Source organism: Haliotis asinina, chromosome 10 (genome assembly GCF_037392515.1).
Source record: "Haliotis asinina isolate JCU_RB_2024 chromosome 10, JCU_Hal_asi_v2, whole genome shotgun sequence".
Lineage (NCBI taxonomy): Eukaryota > Metazoa > Mollusca > Gastropoda > Lepetellida > Haliotidae > Haliotis > Haliotis asinina.
In genome coordinates, this window is record NC_090289.1 from 11,416,626 (window position 1) to 11,439,680 (window position 23,055).

A 23,055-nucleotide genomic window follows, 5' to 3' on the forward strand; every position below is an offset into this window, starting at 1 on the left:
CTACATATTTTACGATGAAAACATTCGTTATCCCGTCATGTATACAGTTTCAACTTTGGAGCTATATCAAAATAAAGGTTTCATATAACACGTAACTTTCCACATAACAAATTCATCGTTCAATGTACCAGCTACAACAGACATGGGCCTTTGTAATACGTAAACACGGTTATACATAATCAACTTAATGGGACCACTAATTGTATTTCGTTCTAAACGTGGGACGCCATACTCATTTCGAATTACGGCAACTGTCTGAGACTAAAACATCCAGTTCGTTATATCCATCAGTTCGTTTTATCCATCAGTTCGTTACATACGTGTTAGTTATGAACGGAGGGTGTATCATTTTAAAGTAAACTATTTAATCAGATAACATCCAAGTCCCCCAAAGTCCCCCATCAAATAACTATGTACCCCATAGGTTGCACAGTCCTTAGCCCTCCTGTTGAGCTGCTTCCTGAGCATCTAACCAGGAGAGTGAGTGAGTGATTGAGTGAGTGAGTGAGTGATTTTTACACCGCGATTAGCAATATTCTAGTAATATCACGGCGGAGGACATGAGAAATTGGCTTAACACATTGTATCCATGTGGGGAATCGAACCCGGGTCTTCAGCGCTACGAGCGAACGCTTTAACCACTTGGCTACCCCGCCGCACCTCTAACCAGAAGAGACGTTACCTGGCAACGGCATTGATCTAACGTTTAAACAGGTCAGGGTTACCATCTGACCTCCTTGGTTTAGTTGACAACAGGTGACAACAGCTGACAACATCTGACATCATGATCTATGAAATGTACACCACTTGCAACAATCACGTTCGCCTCACCGATCAGCTGTTGCGGGAGTGTTAGGTAGGTGATTACATGCCGAAGGGTTAACGTGATTACATGCAGAAGGGTTAATCTATCGCATGTGTATATAAATTGAAGTTACCAAAATTTCAGACCTGATATATGTTGGTGTGACATATTCGTGACCCGACGTTTGACGTCGATATTCCATAGTGGCTCTGGCATAGACAAGAAATTTGTTCTGTTTATAATAAAATATCTAAATGTCATGAATACTGACGAGTATCTGCCCAAATGACGACAGACGTTCGATCATAAGTATAAGCAGCAGGTGTTCTGCTGTTGTACAACAGCATCTGTTGCTGTTGGTAACAGGTGTTCAACCAAACCGCGAAAGTCAAAGCGTTGCGACGTCCACGTGCTTCTTTCAACAGTAATTGAGTTGTGTTTTCTGTTCTGTTAAGTGACACCAACTACATCGACGGTGAATATAACGTCAACCTCTCCGACAAAAAAGAAAACAGTCTGGCTGACTCTGTTTTCAAATCCAGTGTACGAAATCCACGTACGAACGTTACTATTTATGCTCGTGGTCTCCAATTTTTCTGGGACTAATTGTCAAACAACCGCTCTCACAACAACCTATCCTTCAACTCCAATACTACACGCGCTACCCCTTCACCCCCGACTACCTCCCCCAGCCCCCAGCCCCCAGCCCCCGGCCCCCAGTCCCCACCCCCTCACACATACCCAATCATTTATACAGTAATCTCCCTCTGCCCTACTCCGCACCGAATCTGCCATCACCATCAGTACGTTTGGTTATTGACATGTACTGAACGTTCAGGGTGACAGGAGCTAATACATTACATGTACATTTCAGATGAAATTGATTCGTGTATATATGAAAGACATGACAATCCCGTCTCTAATCTAGGTATATCTGTAAAGCCATCTACCCTAGGGCTGAACGCACTTGCGTGTTCAACGGGTTCACGGTCGCCTGTCAGGATCGGGAACTTTGCGGGTACATACGGCGCCATTATATTCGAAACACGGCCTTTCAAAATGATCAGGACAGATAACTCTGCCTCGGTTTTGTTCGCCACATTTTCCGCTTGGAATTGTAACGCTTTTAAAGGCAGTCATCGATCTCTCCAAAGGCAGTATATTCTCAAAACGAGGCGTGTATTATTGCATGTTCTGTATTGTCTTCGGGGATATCTATCCCACAAGTCTTCAGCATTCACTAAAGACAGTGCATTATTTTTGCTCACATACACGTGGATGAGAAATCAATTTGAATAAAGTGGGGCCAAAAATATCGATTTAAGGATCAGTGATTGGCTGCTTGTGAAAGTCTATGCGCAGAGGAACAGAGTTATTTCATTATTGAAAAAAAAATCAATAAGTTTTCCGCGCATCTGGGAATTCACCAACGTCTGTGTCGACTTCCATGATGTTTAATACATGTTCTTTGATCGTAACTAGTTTGCATTACATTTCATCAACTTACATGACTGCTACTATAGTGCTGAGCGTCACATTTAGTATCAGCAGTAAGAAGAAATCGGATGACTGTTATGTATTTATCAATGCGCTAAAAAAAGGTACATAAACCAACTGCACCAACTTCATAACTACAGCTGCCACCAACTGCAGTAAACTTTATAACTATAGATGCCACCAATTGCAGTAAACTTTATAACTACAGCTGCCACCAACTGCAGTAAACTTTTTAACTACAGCTGCCACCAACTGCAGTAAACGTTTTAACTACAGCTGCCACCAACTGCAGTAAACGTTTTAACTACAGCTGCCACCAACTGCAGTAAATTGTTTAACTACAGCTGCAGCCAGCTGCAGTAAACTTTTTAACTCCAGCTGCAACGAACTCAAAGGGGTCACTCAGCCTCTGAACATATATAGTTTTGATAGTAATAAACAATCCAATTTTAATTGTAAAGGTGTCCGTGGGAGATCAAAGACTCAGAGAGATTAGCAGATTAAATAAAATGACGTTTATTTATTCAAATGTGAATATTTGGTAATGAAATATTTGTCAAACCACGTTACTCTCCAGAAACCACCATTATGTCATAATGACAATTCACAGTATTTTATCAGAAGAATTACGCGTTTCGCGTAATTTTTATATCTATTTTTTGTGTTTCCTACCAAAAATGCAAGTTAACGTATTCCAATATAATTCTTCGTTAGCATTTCCTATAATAAGCAATAAATACCCAAACAGTTTTAACTGCCGCTAATATACATGGACATTTGGCATGTCACGTGATCTAGGTTTTTAAAAAAACTGATGTAAAAGAAACCATTTAAAACGAAAATATTCGCTTTTGAACAGTTCAAATTAGAACACAGTTTCTCGTTTAGTGTGATTGATACTGACTTTCTGTCTGTCTATTGTGTGTAGTATTGAACGGAAAATTTCAATGAATTAAATATTTATGATTGAACTATACTTTATATACAAAGCTATTGCCGGCCACAAGGGTCGACAGCGGTCAAACCTCTCACACGAGTGACCTCCCTTTGACCGACGGAGATTCACAACCCATTCCGTTCAGCCATTCTGAAACGGTAGTAAAATACTGTCAAACTACCCACAAATGCATCCATCCATGAGCAATGCCTTTCATAAGCCATACACAACACAAGCAATATGATGCGTTATGTAAACACCGAAAACCACATACATTTAACACGATAGTTCTCAAATCAATTGCTAGCGAAACGTTTTTGAGATTTCATAAACGGGACTTTGTGAATGAGTACAGTTTTATGCCTTTAGTAAGATACTATTCATTCTGAGTCACAAGAGTTGGTCCTTACACATTGTACTCGTGTGGGACAGCGACTGACCTACTCAGGCGCTCTATATTACTTTATTAAAAGTATATTTAATCTGAGAGGTCACCATGTGTAACATTACTAAAACAACAACAACAATACCAACCCAAAAACAACAACAACAAAAAATAACATGGGTGGGTTGTTAATGTCGGATTTTGTTTAGCAGTCCAGCAATGTTAGTGAGTGAGTGAGTATGTTTTTACGCCGCTTTTGGCAGTATTTTCTAGCAACATAACGGCGAGGAACACCATAAATGCTTCACACATTGTACTCATTTGAGAAATCGAACCTGTGTTTTCAGCTGTAAGGATAGCCTAATGGTGAAAGCGTTCGGTCGTCGCACCGGAGTGTGTGAACACAATTTCTGGTGCCCCCTGCCGTGATCGTGATGTGGCTGGTACATGTATATTGCTAAACGCGGCTTAAAACTATACTCACTCTCGACATTGTACACCAGAAATTCAGAACTTGGTTTAACTCATTGCCCCATCTGGACTCGAACCCGGGTTTTCGGCGCTACGAATCACAATACTACCCTTCTACAGAGAGTGAGTTTAGCTTTACGCCGCAGTATTCCCACCAGAGGTGGACTTCAAATATTGTATCCATTTGGGGAATCGAACCCGGACTTGACGAATGAACGCTTTAACCACGTGCACTAGGCTACTCTATCGATTCTTTGCAGACGTAAAGAAAAACGCATTTTAACAAATTACAATACATGTGGTTTAAATCTGTTTCTGTTGGTATTCAAACATTATTTGCATATTCATTCTCACGTACAGGTTAAAATGACATACTTTCTCTTAAAGAATTCACATTCTCAGCATGTATAATTTCACACAGGTGTGCTCATCAAATTGGTGTGCAACAGATATTTAAACATCTAACCTAACGGAATTTTAATTTGCGTTGATTATTGAACTGAACTCAAATTTGGCACAGTGATATGAAGACGCGTGCGACAAGTTACACGAGATAACGCCATTCGGACCAGACACAGATCCCTCCACAGAGGGAGATAACTCGTACCAGACTAAATAGGATTTTGAAGTTGTTTTTAAAGGGATATTCATTCGATATTTAAGGGATTCTGCTGGAATTCTGACTGAAGACAAGATATTTTTCAGTATTATTTGCAAAAATGATTTTATAAAGAACGAGTCTATATATCTTATTAAAATAAAACACTTTTCACCCTCCACAAGAAAACAAAATGTTTGGTTCCTAACAAGGGGCAAGTGAGGTTTGGTTTTACGGTGCTGTTTGCAATATTCCATTAATATCAGAGCGAGGGCACCAGAAATGGGCTTCACACATTGTACCCACGCGGGAAATCGAACCCGGCTCTTCGGCGTGACAAGCGAACGCTATAACCACTCGGATACCACGTGCACACCGCCCTCTTAACAAGGTGTACAGTCTGGGACAAGCCCCACCGTCCAGTTACCGACGTCAGTTTATTTGAAATAAATACTAATATGTAGCAACAGAGTTCCGACTTAATTTATCACCAACGCTCCAGGTAATCCTCTCTGTTTTCTTTTCTTTTTGTCGTTGTTTTGTATTTATGCTCTTTTTTTCTTTATTGTCGGTGACCTACCTGTCTCTCGTTTATGCATTCAGCTGACATTTGCTTCACAGGTTTACTCATTCGTTCTATATCAGTTTTATATTAATAATTTTAATGTTATTTTGCAGATATTTGATCTACACCCTGGGCATCGACTCTTAACAAGGTAAGTTAGTATATTTTTATTACAGCAGGCACATATTTTCGTGACACTAAGCGTGCATTACGATCGTCAAGGAACTGATCAGGGAAAGTTTGCATCCATGAGTTTTCGGCACCAGGAAGAGGAATGATATATTTATTGTTGTTATCGACATATGTTTAATAACATACAAAAACGTTAAGAGGAAACGACGAATAATTCTATTGTTGTTATCAACGTTCGTCAGTGTGAATCTACCTGCATGCATACATGGACACACGCATCCGCCCACCCATCCATCCATCCTTCCGTCCATCCATCCATGCGGTATTGGATGTATAATTACAGTGATCATACGTAAATATACACGGCGGAACCTAATATACAAAATATCACAAATTTATGCTAAATATATCGTCACAGAACACCATCATCTGTTTTGCTGACCACGTGTAAATACGAGCATTTTGCATTTTTTTCACGAAAAACACATAGTATTGACTTATATACTGTTTTGTGCTGAAGTTGTTGTTCTACATATGACAATCTAACATGCAACTTAGTGATAGACTATTTCAATGTATTGAGCAATTCTGTCAAATTATAGGATTCATTTAACAGTTTTCAAACATAACTCAGTGGATAAATAAATACATAAATAATTATCAACTAATGAGCTAAAATAAATGTATACCAGTTTGTAACGATTTAATTATAATTAGTCGACAAGACATTGTTGACCCTGTTGCATAATGAAAAAAATGTTTATTTTACTTAAGTATATCTGATTACAATTAAGAAATTATATTATATGGAATATATGCTTGAGGTGATATTTATGTCATGTCGATCTCCAAATGCAATGCGCAAATGCGCAGGCACGTTATACCTGATCGGAGTGTCAGACTATGAAAAGGTACACTCACGGGTCTTCTTGTTAAATACTCACTTGATGAATGTCTGGAGTCCTTTTTTGTCACATATACACATATCCACTTAGCGTCCATACCCATGACAAAAATACCAGCAATTTACAGCCACAGATCATGTTCTATATTGAGCAGAGGCAAAGACAAATCCTTAGCATGCAACAAGTACGTTTGTGCTATTAGAAATAGACGAGGAACAGTTCGATAACTTTGGCTAAATATAAAAAAATATAAAACCCTGTGCATCTTGTGTGATATAGCCTTTGCTTCTTTGGTATCGTAATGGACATGCTTTCGCGTGCTTTCATAGACGTTGTAGATACGAGTGAAATCTACATCAATCAATTTCAAACTTACACACGTGACTACGCTTGCTGTACATGTCGGACACAATCGTAAGGACTTGTTCGAGGCTGGAAACACATTCTGTAACACAAACTATCCAGTACATACACGTCCTAATTAATCACCAATCTGTTCACGTCCGACACGTTGGCATATACATTCAATAACAGTCCCGTGAGTTACCTTTCGGAGAAGATCAAAGCCCATTGAATACTAACTTGTCATGAAATGGACATCTGAGGGCTTTGAATGTACATGGCAAACTGACAAGCGTTCGTCCGGCGACACATTGCAAAGAGCAAGGTGTAGTACTAATATATACATGTGTATATTTCAAGAATAGCCACAAGGCTTATGAAGCCGCGCTCGATAATGGACAGGGTCAATAGAAGCAGCCTGAAGACGGTGTTTATATCAATGTCGTTTTCATACCCCTGTTATTCGACATGCCGACACGTGTCGTTTGAACCGATGTAGATGTCAGCATGATTGATGGGTGGAATAATCACCACTGATAGCAAACAGGTGTACATTTTAAAGCAGTTCCTATCCGTCTTGTATCTGTGTTCTAAAGGGACGATAAAATCTGAATGACAAGAAAATTCCAACAACGATTTCGAGATTATAAAAATAAATTATTATAAAAAAGTATGGAATCATGTTTGAATCATGTCGCAACTATCATGACTTTCATTCTATGAACAACTGATTACAAATATACATAATAACAATTTTGCGAAAATATATGATATACATAGACATATGATGATAACGTGATTAATAGAATTTCAAACTAAAACGTGATTATTTTACTCAGAGCGCTTCCTGCAAATGGAACACCATTTTTTTCTGTGTAAACCCAGCTACATTTCTGAATAGTAACCGAATAGTCAACTATTCATCAGGGTAATAGCGCAAGCTACATTACACTGTACATAATGATATTGACAATTTGATTGACAGGTATGGAAAAGTTGTGGTTGTTATGTAAAGCATTTGCTGTGCAATACATACCGCCATTCACGTATGATTGACAGGGTTACAGACAGATCAAGTTCTTTGATAATCAAACAGATATTGCTATCTCGATTTGTAATAAACCACTGCGGCTTGATTGACAGCTATTGGGACGGCATTATGGCACGATCTGCAACGACAGACACAAGCTTGATGGTGCTAACAATCCAATGAAATGCATATTGTCTGTGGAAACAGTTTCTTTGAAAGCTATTACAACGTAATAGGTGTTACCTGTCAATCAAACCATTATATAGAGGCATTCGTCAAGTTGCACCCCAAATACAAAGCTTTATAGGATAATACAAGAAGTATTCATCTTTACGGCATCGGAGCGCCCCTTGTACACATATATATGTCAGAAAAAAAGTAGCTTGATCTTAATTACATAGTATCACATTTTATTTCAATGCCATTTGTTGTGAGAAGAATCGTGGGATACCTGCACCATGCCTGATCGAGGAATATTGAACTATGACCTTCACTCATTGGGAATGGAACTTGTTCCAGTTCGAACATTAGCGTAAACAAAGGAGTAATCCGGAACCAGTTTGAACATGCAAGGGCAGGTTACTCTTGAAGGAATCGGTACCATGCTTTGGGCGAGATAATTACAAAGTGCCTTGCAAGTATTATATTTTAACATTTTTCAGCATTCAGTACAACGGCTTTGGTATTTGCAGTGGTTATTCTGAAACGTTGTGTGGGCAAAATAATTCATACTATTTGTTACAATTCATTGCACACAAGAAATGGGTCAAGGGAATTTATCAATATAGAGCGATGGACAGTCAAGGATGATGGAGTATCAAATGCTGGTATCTGTGTTTTCGTGGAATATGTTACTCAATAAAAAGACTTGAAGTCTGTCATCGGTATAAACATAATTGACATTTTGGATCGAAAGGTTATCCATATAGCCCGCTGGTTACTGTGAGTGAGTTTGGTTATACGCCGCTTCTAGCCATATTCCAGCACTATAATGGCAGGGGACACCATGGGCTTCACCACGCAGAGAGAGAGAGAGAGAGAGAGAGAGAGAGAGAGAGAGAGAGAGAGAGAGAGAGAGAGAGAGAGAGAGAGAGAGAGAGAGAGAGAGAGAGAGAGAGAGAGAGAGAGAGAGAGAGAGAGAGAGAGAGAGAGAGAGAGAGAGAGAGAGAGAGAGAGAGAGAGTCACACTTTATGGTTTGCTAAGGTCTACGTAGGTATCCGTGCTTGCAAATACCATAATCGTAATCTATTTCTTAAGCCGTGAAATTGACAAGTGGCTGACATATCCAGCTGCGTAATTGCTACAGGACGAGGCAGACATGAACAATTATTCACCAGGGGACGTGTATAATTGTAATAATAACCTTGACCCACAACTGAAAGAACATAATTTCATGTGGGGCCTGCAGTATACCAAACCGCAGCACGTTGTGAACAACAGCAAGCCGTCTTCAGATCCATTTCACTTTAACATAGACTTGTCATTCATGTCAATTTGTAGGTGTATGTCATTCAAAGAATATGTTAATGTATCGTGTGCACAGTTGGTGTGAACTTCTGAGTCAGACTGTAAAGACTTTAGACATAATCCGGATAGGTGTGGTGAGGGTGTGATAGTGTTGTGTAGGGTAACCACGAATGAATGTGTAGTGGATACCTCGTAAGGATGGGAAAGCCGCAATAATTTGGTGCTCCAACTTATCCAAATATATCCAAGAAAACCCACGCGTGTCTAGAAAATGTGCAAGTCTAGATTTACCCAGCTTCTAAAAAATGAAGAAAGTCTCAGGTCTCCTTTTCATTATATTATACTTTTTTCACCATGATTTTTTTCTGTAAAATGTGTTATTACAGAGACTAACTGTTAATCAAAGTGACTGCCAGAGTTGATCCCCACTGTGTTGAAATTGATAATACGACGTTGCCGTTGAGATCGATATCCACTGATCGATGGGAAAATGCAAGCGCCCTGGCCATGTACTGATTGCGCGAATATGTGTGCTGTAGACACATTCAATAATAAAAGCTTGTCTCTAATTAAACAAAAGCATTTAATAATGACACCAGCTCAGTGTATGAAACTCCTACAGAAAGCCAGGAAGCCCACAGTGTTGCCGGCTCTGTTAACATGTTGGTAGCCCTGAATAAAATATAGTAAACTGAGATATGGCGTTGAAAGAAAGTAATTAATGAATAATGATTACTTGTGATGAGGTAAACTCAAAACATGTGCAAAACCAAATTTAATAAAACCATGTCTTGGTGGTTACTGTCAATTCATTTAGTGTCACTGCCATCAGGAAAGAACGACATTATTCATTGGCTGAAAGCATTCTCTAGACCAGTCACATTTAGTGTTAGATAACTGGGCAGGTAGAGCTGTGGAAGTTACAGATTGATTGATCATGAATTGTACAGACATCATCTAGTTACAACAGTTCTAAATTATTTTCGACAGATTTCCCGTAGTCATTGACATGGTCAAATATATACCCTTGGAAAATGTACTGGCGCACAGGACCGTATGAGCATATTTTACTGTAAAAAAGAAAAAAACGTTCATAGTGAAAAAAAGTAATATAATGAAAAGGAGCCCTGAGACTTTCTTCATTTTCTGAAGCTAAGGAAATCTAGACTTGCCACATTTTCTAGACTTGCGTGGGCGTTCTTGGAAATATATACTTCAGGGTCTGTACGACAGGCTAAGGGCCAGCTACATAATACAGTTATAAGCCCGCCATGTAACTAGCAAGCAGTGGGCCGCCGGGCAGTGCTATTTCATACACTGTACCTGCTACAGAAAGGTTTGTGTATGACACATCGGCTTCCATAATTTCAACAAAATTTTAATGGTCATGAAAATATGTAATGAATGAAACAAAATGATGTGTAGAAAAACATGTGTTGCAATGATTTCCACGAATGTGGAAAATATGTTTTTCTTTTGTTCAATCGGAACTTTTAATCTCACTTTATCGATGTCAAACCCTCACATTTCTGAAAACATCGTGTTTATTTTCGCCCAAACTAATGACACATAGTTTCATATGGAACAACAGCAGATAATACCCAGTCTCGAGTATCCAGTGAGGAAGATTCCACAATAACACCAAAGTAATAATTGTATGGCTTGATCGATCGCTGTAAATATACTCATCGTAAAGAATAAGGGAACATATGAAAGTACGAGTGTCTCTGTATTCATTTCCAGAGCTTAAAAAAAACCTTGTCGAGAAACCTGGAAAAAAACATAAAGGAACACTTGTACTTTCATGTGTTCCGTTATTTGTTTCCATGAGTATGAATGACTACCCCAGAAATTCAGAAATGTCTGTCTGCCATACACATAATTCATTGAAACAGAAATTACCTCTGAATTTTACATAAAACTATGAGTGAGTTCATTTTTACGCTGCTTTTGACAATATTCCCCAAATATTATGGACACAAAAGAAATGGACTTCACACTGTGTAATCATGTGGAGAATCGAACCGGGTCCTCAGTGACAAGCGAACGCTTTATCCACTAGGCTACAACAATACGTCACATAAACTGTGATTGGCCAGGATTGTAACTATACCTGTAATTTCTTGACTTCGTTAAAGTATCCCGGAAAAGGGTAAAACGGAGCCACACATTATGGAAGGCTGTAACAGGTGTAAATATCAAAATCCTGATGAAACAGCATACACACGCTTTACTATCCAGGCAACACAATTTCTATTCAGTATTTATGTATATTAATGATACAAAAGTTCCTGTACATTGAAGCTCTTTTCGGAGACAAATAATTCTAGCCATTTATACTATCCCAGCCTCGTCATGCAAATGCCACGAAATTAATCATTAATATAAACAACACACTTTCCTAATGTTTAATTCATGTCTCCCGTATCCACATATATAATCAACTCTAGAGCATACCACCAACAAAATTGTCATACAACTTGGAACATTACAATGGCGACAGACCCCCGATGATAAAACGTTCCCGACAACAGCTTTGTTAACTCGAACGAACTTATTGACATGCTTCTACATAAATATGTACAAATAACCATTTTTAAACGATGATATCGTTCTATTTTGAAATCATCAGCATGTTAAAGGTCAAAGCACTATTCATTATCGTTGTCGACCAAACGAAAATTTAAGGCTGACTTGACAGATAATTACCATAGAAACATAGAGACGATGTGTTTCAAATGGACATCCGATAGGAAGTGTTTACACGTTGTGAGGCTTATCGCAGTGACCTCGCGGCAGTATAGTTTAAATTGTGGCACTTGTGCCATTAAAGTTTATTGTCGGAATGAGGGGTAGCTTGTAGAGTTGGAGTGTATGTAAACAGAGGGGGTGGGCTGAGTTATTACCAAGTTATTAACATTGACACCGGAGGGATCAGAGTGCACTACGATCTAACCTGCACTCGTGGTAGAGTATGGAAAATGTTTCCTGGAGCAAGCGCGTATGGTTTTACGCCGCTTTTATCAATGTTCCAGCAATATCATGGCGGTGGACACCAGAGTGAGCGAGTAGGGTTTACGCCGTTTTAATCCGTTTTTATATATATTCCAGCACACTTCACGGCGGGGAACACCAGGAATAGGTTTCACACAATGCAGTCAGGAATCGAACCCGGCCCTTTGGTCGAGCGACCGCTTTAACCCCACGGCTATCCCATCGCCCCAACTCGTTCTGGAAAGAGAATAGAGTGTTGATGGACAATATGCCTTGCTATTGATAATACGCGTTGTTTGTTTTAAGCCAACAACGATGTTGTGACCCCTATTGGCCATGCATGAAACAACATTGAGTGAATGAGTGAGTTGCCATGAATAGGCGAATGAGTGAGTGAGGTGAATATTTCAGAAATGTCATAACATCACATCGGAATGGTAGAAGAATGTAAATATAAGCTCAGAATGAAGATGTTACCCAAACTGATGAAACGATGTGTAAAACCATCGTCACAGAACATACTAGAAGGACCATGATAAAAAGACAGTGTTCTAGTAACACATAGACAAGGCTTATATTGCGCCAGTGAAAAAGCATCCATTACGTTTTGAGAGTGTTGTGAAAATTGTCGTTCAACACATTCACATTTGGAAACACTAATCATCCAAAGATCCAAAAGTCATTCATCTTTGGCCTTATTTTCGCCGTGGTGTTATGTTGTAAATAATCATCCTTGCATGAGAATGTCTATATGTCCATAACAAATTCGGAAAGGCTTTCGCGTCCTTATATCTGATGAACTTTAATCACAGATGTGTATTTGCAATGACATACCTAGCCACAGTATAGTGGGGAGACTGATGTACAATCAGCCTGGTACATAAACTGATGGTCAGGTCTGTGGGCGGACAGTAGATTCTCGCCCACTGGCAGATGGACAGATTTATAGTTCATAGGTCAGACAGACACGTTAAGATACTGCGAGGCAGTCAGTCAGTCATACCACATACATACAGGCGGCTTCTCTTCTAGACGGGGGCTGATGTCCTTTTCGGAAAATATGATCCAAAAACGTAGAGGAGTTGCGTGTGTGCTTTTGTGTTTGTCTATGCCTGTTGCTTTTGGAATTGACATGAGAATCTTTTTCAATACATCGAGACATATATAACGATATACTGGATAAGCAGGAGGTATATATATACACAGAGAGAGAGAGAGAAAGAGAGACAGAGAGAGACAGAGCGAGACATTGTTTAGGAAAAAGTCCATGACACATATTGGTTTCTTTGAGAAAAGTATCAGATATGTGTTTAAGCATTAAAGTATTTGAGACTGATTTCCTGCAGGACAATTGTCCTCGGCTACAGATTTACTGCGATGTGTTGCTTTTTAACAAATATATGTCATGTCATGTGCTCATGTCCCTAGAGCTGAGTTGTGTTTTATGCCGTTTAGAACTGGAAAATCTTCATTTGGGAGTAACCTGGTGCACTATGTCTTAAGTATTATTTCTAATCCCACGATAGTTTTCAGTGTTGTACAGAAGCTAGTTTCAGCTAGTTAGCTTTTTCAATTTCGTGGATCCTGATTCGGTAAAGGGAGGTAACTGTAGACATTGCAAAGTACCCCGCTACCAATAGCACCTCATTCGGTACTTAGTGGTAGTACTTCTTTGTCTCGAATAACGTTGATAACGCTAAATCTGTTTTTCGTTTGTCGTCTGCAAAATCTATTGATGGCTGAGAAAAGATTTGACTCGCATTCCAACACATTTTGACAAAACGTTCAAATGTAATCCCTTTGAATATTAAGAAGGGGAGTTACACCACGGCGACTTTACTAAGACAATACCTGCGGGAAAACCAGCAAGATGCAAGATTCGAATCGGTTCAATATCACCGGTTGGCTGAAGTGTACGATCCATGTTTCAAACAGTTCAAAATTAACATTGAGGTTTTCGGTAAGATAAATACGTTGTTCACTGGTCCCCAACTTCGGGCTCAGGGAACATAAACAAACATAAACAAACATCAACCCATGCCCACCGCGTGACCAGTGAACAACCTAAAATATTATCATTCTGACGCGAAGGCATCCAAGGTTACAAGCAAATAATTATACATTCTGCGGACTTGTCACTGACCTCTGACGTCGGACGCGACAATCGGGACGCTGTTTAATTTTTACGACAACCGTAAACCAGAACCGTCTGGACCGGTTTTCGTCACACTGACAGAAACATGGCCGCACACTGTACGCATCCGAGGCGGCAATAAACCTGTCTTTGGCGGCGTCTGTGCGACCTGTTACCTATATTAATTTTGCACCTCCTTCATTTCAGCGTAGTTATCGCCATTGTCCCGGGGATTTAGGGAATGTATATCAGGCATACCGTGTGTAAGCACGTGGTCGTGGGCAGACAAATAACATGGCTACATTTGTTGTAGGTTCTTGTTTTATGCCTCCAGGGCCAAAACTTGTCTCACCGTCCTTGGGGTTTTACCAAACATGGTTTGTTTGCATTGAAGCGAGTGTTAAATTTAAATTTGAAATTACTTCTTACATAGTCAAGAGTTGCAAGCAACATGCACCATATCCCTCTGAGAAACGTTTGGGTGCGTACGAGATAACACCCACACGTTCCGAAGTGTCTGGTCGTGAGGACTCCAGGTCAACATAGAACCTTTTTGTGGAAAATAGAGGCACCATGTTAACCTGAACGTAGACCATCAGTCACAGATCTAGAACCACATTATTTTCCCATATATCTAGCCCTCCCTGTTATACTAAAACTCTAAATGATACAGGTCGATATTTCATCAAGTTCCCAACACACTGGGGCCCATTTTCAGCTTAAATGGGTTTATTTGTTACTATCAAAATTATATACATTCTGGGAGTAAGTGTAAGTCAAGCATATATACATACCTTGCCAAAGACGTCTTGCAAAGATTCCTATTTCTGTATGTTTAACGAAATTCAGTTTTCGCAGATACTTTTTCTGTTCAGCATCATTTGCCGAAATTACACAAGTTCAGGAGAGAATAGAGTCTGATTACTTTTATTCACACTGAAGTTTGAAACGGAATACTGTGGAAACTATCTAAACCGACACTCGTCGGGACGAAACAGTCCGGTTTAGACAGCGTGCTGGATTGTAGAGCTGATGATAAATGTACAAGCCACGGGTGGGACCGAGACTATATGCTGGTGTTCACAACGTGTCGGATTGGACATATACCAGTTTTGACAGCCGAAAGAAATTGTTTCAGGCTATATTTATCCAGTCATGAACTGTTGTCTATATCTATGTCACAAGTCCGTCTTTTCGCATCGAACCTTCCGAACTGTTGAGGATCATCAAAGCATGTATTTCCAGTCTCATCATATTTTAGGAGAATTCCATTTGCCCAGTCGAGACTCGATCACTTGGCCTTCGCCTACACAAGAATAATGTTTCTCATCAATTGAAGATTTCGAATGAGGGTGACCTGCATTGGTCTTTTCTGTAATATTTCAGAAAACGGTTGTCTGTAAGTAGTCGAGTCTTGACCAGAAAATCTACAGATATTATAAGAATTCGCCGATGCCATTGTGATGGGAGACATGAATGAACCAAGTCAATGAACCTGGCCGTTCATCTGATCACGACAGGCATATTGAAGAGCAGTTTTAATCCTGACCTTCAGGAGTTACCTGTTGTCGTATGCGAAGATCGAAGGTCATGATGTCAGTCACGGAGCTGTCTGGTCCGGATTATTTACAATCCGCGAGCACATGAATTATGGAATAATGGTTGTGGTTTGTACATGTAATGGATGTAAGAGGAGCAGTGAGTAGTTTGTGTCAAATATTCATCGGTAATGATAAAAGCGTGTGTATTGGTGATGTGAATGAAACATTGCCGGCAATATTCAAATGGTCCACCCGGTATTTTTTCCAAATATTATTGAGAACACGATCTTAAGAGTATTTTCTTATATAGCATTTTGGGTAAGAGATATAGGCTTTGCATGCTCGCATCTGATCTTTTCCTTAATGCATTTGAATCAGAATGTCTGCTGGAATTGACAGTCACGCATACTGAGGTGATTTCACCAAGATGCTAGCATGAGCTTCAGATACATCGATGTGCTGTTCAGTAGACGCCTAATCGTTTATTCCCTTCCACTGCCTGTAGTGGACATAAAGTGAGTGAGTGAGTGAGTATAGTTTTACGCCGCACTCAGCAATATTCCAGCTATATGGCGGCGGTCTGTAAATAATCGAGTCTGGACCAGACAATCCAGTGATCAACAACATGAGCATCGATCTGCGCAGTTGGGAACCGATGACATGTGTCAACCAAGTCAGCCAACCTGACCACCCGATCCCGTTAGTCGCCTCTTACGACAAGCACAGTCACTTTTTATAGCAAGCATGGGTTGAAGGCCTATTCTACCCCGGGACCTTCACGGGTCAGTGGACATAAAAGTCTCAAGACAGGCAGCTTCTGTTTGACATTTGCATCAGACTGGCCTCGATCAGCTTGTATGACAACATATACGACTTCACATTTAATTTCCATAACGATTACATAGAGCGTCATAAATGTTTGATTAAAGGCAAACTCGTGTGCATGGGTTACGAAGAGAATGTTTATAAATTTAACTATTTTGCCTTGTAAGGTGACCTGCATTTGTCAGAAGGAACAACTGACTGGCCTATGCGTGTTTTTGTGTGGGATGACACCAATGGGGCAGCATGAGCTCATGTATTTTTGCGTTCAGTTGGCGTCACCTCTATTGGATAGGGGTTCATTCATAAACACACGCTGGTACAAGACTCACTTTGCAGCATATCATTTCTTATGAATGCTGAAATGGGTTTGATGTTTATAATTATCAGTATCTGTTAAGATGGAACTAAAAAAGTTTGTTGTATTGTTTGTTTAATTAATTTTACATATTTACTGTTTCTGTCGTATGTCAATTGCGTACATCGATCCTCATGATGTTCATCAAAGAATTAAATATACATACAGCGGCCGTGTGCCTGAGACATTGCTGAGTGGGTTGTTAAGCAACAAGCAATCAATAATTCCAGAAAAAAGCACTCCCAAGTCTAGACTATCTCTGAGCTGCTTAATTCTTATGCAGCATATGTGATCCATCAGTATTATTTTTGAAAATTATATCTGATTTCAGCAATATAACCACGACCTGTCCTTGCAGATGGTAGAGTCTCTGATTATGTTTATGAATGAACATTTCGACGCTCGATGAATGCGTTTTGTCATCTTTTAACTACACTTTTGTTTCAACAAGTGCATAAATTACTATTCTCCTTTATACAACTATCCTTCTAAAAATTGTTTTGACCTAGCCTGTCTCACAGTCCCTGAACCACATTATTTTTCCCTATTGCCAAGTGTGTCTGGATTTCCCCAGGTTCAGGAATCTCCGGGCGCCCTGGGGCTCCTTTTTCAATTTACGTGTTAGTTTGTTACCATCAACGTGTGTGTGTGTGTGTGTGTGTGTGTGTGTTGCGTGCGTGCGTGCATGCGTGCGTGCGTGAGATCTCCGGGCTTGCGGTAGGTTTTGTACGAGTGCGTGCAGAAATAACATTATAAATATGCAGCCCAAATCTTCTGCACGTGACATGAAATTTTCATTACAATCCTGAATCATGTTAAAATATATTGTTTCTCTATATGTTGCAATTTTAAGGTACTTTTTAAAATTTCGTAGATCAAAATCTATGCGTTCAAAACACGCACGCAAAATAGTTTTTGCGTGCTTTTAGTAGTTTTTGCGTGAAAACAAAACTGTCCAGGTTTTTTGCGGTAACGCGAACACTGGTATTATACCAACCACTGCTGAGCTCAACCGTGATTCATTTCACATCACCTGATCACACCCGTCAGTCTATCTTGTCTGCAGTGAAATCGACAAGGGTGTCTTATGACAGTTTCGGATGAGCGATCATCGTTCAAAAATCTTTCCCAGTTTCCCTATCTTTGTACAATAGTCGTATTAAAATGCAAGTAAATCTAGAAGGTTGTTTGTGTTGAAACACATAAAAACAGAGCCTCGACGCGCTGAAACACATTTATCGGAAACCATTTCGTGGCAACGTTGTAGGGCAGGCAGTGAAATATGATAGCTATCGTTCACGTGTGCTTAACGGATGTACATTTCACAAGTTTGTACATTTCAAAGTAGTTAAAAGCGTCATCACCGCCGTAAATGGGTCCATGTACAAAGGAACAAGACGTCCTTGCTTCAACATTTTGCAATTATACAATGTAACGGACCATCGTTCTTAGCTGTTAAAGGACAATTTGACAAATAGCTTATCAAGACACACCTCTGTTATTGGCTTAATCTGTCGTACAGACCCTTAAGCATATATATCCAAGAAAGCCCATGCAAGTCTAGCAAATGTTGCAAGTCTAGATTTCCATAGCTTCAGGAAGCTTCTGAAAATGACGAAACTCTCAGGGCTCCATTTCATTATATTAGTTTTTTTCACTATGAACGTTTTTTCAGTAAAATATGTTCATCTCAGAGACTAACTGTTAGTCTATTATTAGCTATTCCATGTGCTGGATTCCAGATAATGTCCGTACCTCTTTTACACTGCCATAAGACAATAATCATGCATGTGTGCATTTGGGTATTCGGTATCATTATATGTAGGTCTAGTCGCCTGGGTATTGGCAGTTTCTTTTGTGTATTCAACATACACGTATATGTACTCTGTTGGGTATAGTCTGTACTGGGTATAGGCAGTTTTCGTTTTGTATTCAACGTAAACTAGCCATCAACGTTTAGACGAACTCAAAGCACATATATATGTTTGGTTGCTTCGAAGATGAATTTTTCCACCTACGCGACTGAATCAACTGCAAAGTTTATGCAGATGAATTGCACGAGGATCATGCATCAAATTGCTGAAAAGCATGTGCAGATGATGTGAATGTGCGCTGCTGCGTTTTGATGTACGTTTTGCCTAGGATTCGCCAGTTTTCACCGAGTGTCGTCATTTATTAAACTCTAAACAATACTCTTTTCAGCGGTTCGAATTTGTTTAACAACAGATCAGTTCACGTGTAAACAGCACTTTCAAACAGTATGGAATATTTTGCGAAATCTAGTCTAGAACAGTTGACAGGAGTAAGTGGCTACACATACATGCGGGTCTAAAGTTTCGATGGGTGATGTATCTGTATACCTTGGTCCAGTCTACTGGGTATTGGGAGTTTACTTTTGGGTATTCAACACATATGTATCCTCTGGGGTCCAGTATACTGTATATTGACAGCTGGGTATTCAACACATATGCACTCTGTAGGGTCCAGTCCACTGGATATTGGTTGTTTCGTTAAGCATTCAACATATTATATAAAACCATTTGGTCCAGTCTAGTGGATATTGGCATGGCTTTGGATAATATACTTGGTATTAATAGTTGTATTCGGGTATTCCCGTCACATGGGTCCAGTCGATTTATATTTGTAAACTTACGGGTAGATACAATTCATATGGCCTCGTGTTTCTTACAGTTACTTTCAATTAGTGAGTGAGTGAGTGAGTTTAGTTTTATGCCGCTTTTTAGCAATATTCCAGTAATATCACGGCGTGGGACACCAGCAAATGGGCTTCACACATTGTACCCATGTGGGGAATCGAACCCGGGCCTTCGGCGTGACGGTTCAATTAGTGAGTCACATGTCGTATTATATGCAGTGATGCATGTCCTAGTTACAGTAACAAAGGGCCCGGGGTTCATATATATGTTGATTATCACCTGCAAAACAGATACGAAAGCTGTAACAGTTTTGGGTAAATGAGTGAAATGTTGTTAAACAATTAAATCAGAGAATTGCGTGCGCATTTTCCGCCTGGAAAATATAATTTATGTAGTTGTGTGTAATAGGGTCATTTAGTGTGGGTATTCCTGTTTGAAGACCTATTTAACTCGGGGTAATTCGTGCTGTGAGGAACAAGTCTGTTTATAAACGGAACGAAGTATTTTTATTTGATGTTTAAGATTAAAAGACCTGAAACGACGTTTGTTAGTAAGTGTGTATAGTTTTACGTCTCAAAAGACCAGCCACGATAGGATATTTGAAGGGGTTTGTCTTGATCAAACGGGACTGTCTGAGGATCAAGTGATTTTGCACTGGTCTTGGGAACAACAATTTCTAAGACTGTCGTTGCATACGAACACAATCAAGGGGTGGTGTTTAAGGTATTTCTTGGATGCAGTTGTATGAATGGACGGTTTAAATAATTATTTACTGCATCTATTGACTCTTGTCCCACAAGCAAGACACAATGCCATCCAGTCTAGACGTATACATGTGCTCAAGAAGAGGTCCCCATTAAGACTTGCATGGATATGAAAGGATTTAAATTTTAATATTAATTCTGAATAAACAACAACATATATAAATTCACATGCATGTACAAGTCGCGTCTTGCAGTATGGTGTTGTCTGTTGAAAGCATAGTTGAAAGATTTTATGCATCATAAGACTTAAAAAGAAACACCGTCAAAGAAGAGGGTTAGGGCAGGATGTACAGGCACTTTGACTTGGCTGATCATGCATCATTTAACTGTATATTTACAAACCCCCCAACCCCAACACAATCTTCCACCCCACCCCACAACACACACTCACAGTTAAACTGACTTTAGTCTTACGTAAATCTCCAAGTATACACATCACTATATAAATGCAATAACCCTAAATTCACCGGTTATGTAAAAGTTGTTACAGCATGTCGGTCAGCTGTGGTTGACCATTCGATAATCGTCATGAATTGGGCGATTCTAACCGTTCAGGCTGAAAATTAGATCTTTTCTGATAAATTCATATGTGCAGGGAAAGATTTGAAAGGAACTGTGTTAATCAATATTTTATTGTATTCCTTGTCAAGTAATATTGGCTTTATAACAAAATCATTCATCTGACCATTCGGATTATCTCCCCTTTCGTACAGATTCTTGAAAAGAAACACATATTGATTGTGTCTCTTAATTTCGTTATTAATAATAAAATGATATAATGTAGAACGCCATATTTTTCAATCAAATATATAAACAAATAAACAATATCATCACAACATAGGACAGAACCATGGCGAATGTAACTGGGGGTAGAACATAATTTTACAAACTGTAAAATCAAATGCAGCTAACAATGCCCTAATTTACACGAGATGACAAATAAAGTGAAATCGAGCAAGCTTACGTTTCAGATACAAAAATTTCTTTCCAGCTCTGGGTATTACTAGCACGTTTCATGATCAGTCATGCGTAGCTTCTAGGATCCTGTTACCACTCATCGGGCCTGAAATGTAACCCGTTGTGCGCCAAGGGAGCAAAAACCTGCAACTCTAAAAATTCTGCAAAATTCAAATCTTATCAATTATTCATCGTTGAATCGCTCGCTCGGAACGCGAGCCTTTGTGTTTGTTTTGTCCCGACGACGAAAGACAACCTTCTCGGAAAAGATATTGGGCGGATGAAGATACCTGATACACCCGCAAGGCTCATGTGCCCGGTTTATAGTCACGAAACAAAAACCTTAGGACTTTTAGGTGACTAGTTTATACACGAAAGGTTGGCTAGGGTAGTTTTGACTCAAGTATTGGTAGACGAAGTACATTGTCTTGTAGCGCTCTCGAGAGGTATGTATGTCTTAGTGAACCTGCTCGTTGTAAGGTTGAACCTGTTCTTTAATAAGTACTGGCTTGGTCATTGCGTTGTTTTGCTTCAGTTACGATAGACTATGGGCATGTTTCGTGTACATACAGGCTGTGACAAAACAAGTTAGAATGACTGTCTTTACCTCTTTTCTAGTCATTCTGGAATGTCGAAATTGTCTCGTTTGTTGAGAACAATGATGGACATTTACAGAATTCCGAAATCTGTTTTTACTGACAGATGTGGTGTTATATGTTACGCTGAAACCCTATTCATAAAAGTTCATACTGATTAATTATAAGACGATGTACATGTTTCAGGTTTCCCATTCAATTGTGACTTTTCAAGTACTGTGAAACCCTATTTTGTGTATTGTTCGAGACATGCGGGGTGTTGTGGTAAAGCTTTCCAGTTCCATAAAGTGCGATTGATTACTCGAGATAAGGCTTCATTCGAGTTAACGAGGTTTCGTTATATTCTACATAAAGAGCCCACCATCTTGAGAGATCTTTCTAGAAACTTAACTTTGACTGTCCGTGGAATAATGAATAAATTTGTGGCTTCAACTGGACACTATTCTTGTCTCGAACTGCTGATTACTCGACATACAGTTAACGTGTATTGCGTAGGCATATATAGTTGCGTTGTATCGACATTATAAACGCCCTTGGGTTCCTATTTATGTTGGCTTTTGTACAATACCTACCATGATGGTCATATAAGTGATGAACTTGTTTAGACCCGCCTAGTTTTTCTCATTGTATCCTTTAATGGATCAGGCCATGAACTATTTACTGTAGCCATTCATTACTTCTTCTTAGTAGTAGTATATGTTTTTCCTTAGTGATCGATCTAGCAGTTCGTGATTGCCTTCGTTCGCAATTGTATTATTATTGATTTGTAGGATTTCATGCAAATGTGACTTTATATAATGGCGGATAACATTTCATGACATTGTCTGTAACATATATCTCAACACTGGAGCGTGTTTTAATGTGTAAAACATGCACGTTGGGGAAATGCGTTCAAAGAGGTCCCAATGAGTACATATCGATGTTTCTTATGTTCAACCGTTGAAACTGCTTGCACAACGCCCGATAAATCATGTCCTCGTGCAGAGGTTTTATAGCTGTGCTGGCCTTTTTATAGATTTCGTCCCGAAAAACACGCGACATATTTACACGGGTTCCATGTCACAGACCTTTATAGCGAAGAATTCGTTCTCCATTCG

The 23,055-nt window shown here is 39.4% G+C and overlaps 1 long non-coding RNA gene across 1 annotated transcript in view; it reads left to right on the forward strand.

The window, feature by feature from the left end:
- The window catches only part of LOC137299006 (uncharacterized), a 48,876-nt gene that overhangs the window by 16,444 nt on the left and 9,377 nt on the right, over window positions 1-23,055 (forward strand). Inside the window, exon 2 of the long non-coding RNA XR_010957773.1 lies at window positions 5,372-5,409. This is a non-coding gene — a long non-coding RNA (uncharacterized lncRNA). The remainder of the gene's footprint in view (window positions 1-5,371; window positions 5,410-23,055) is intronic.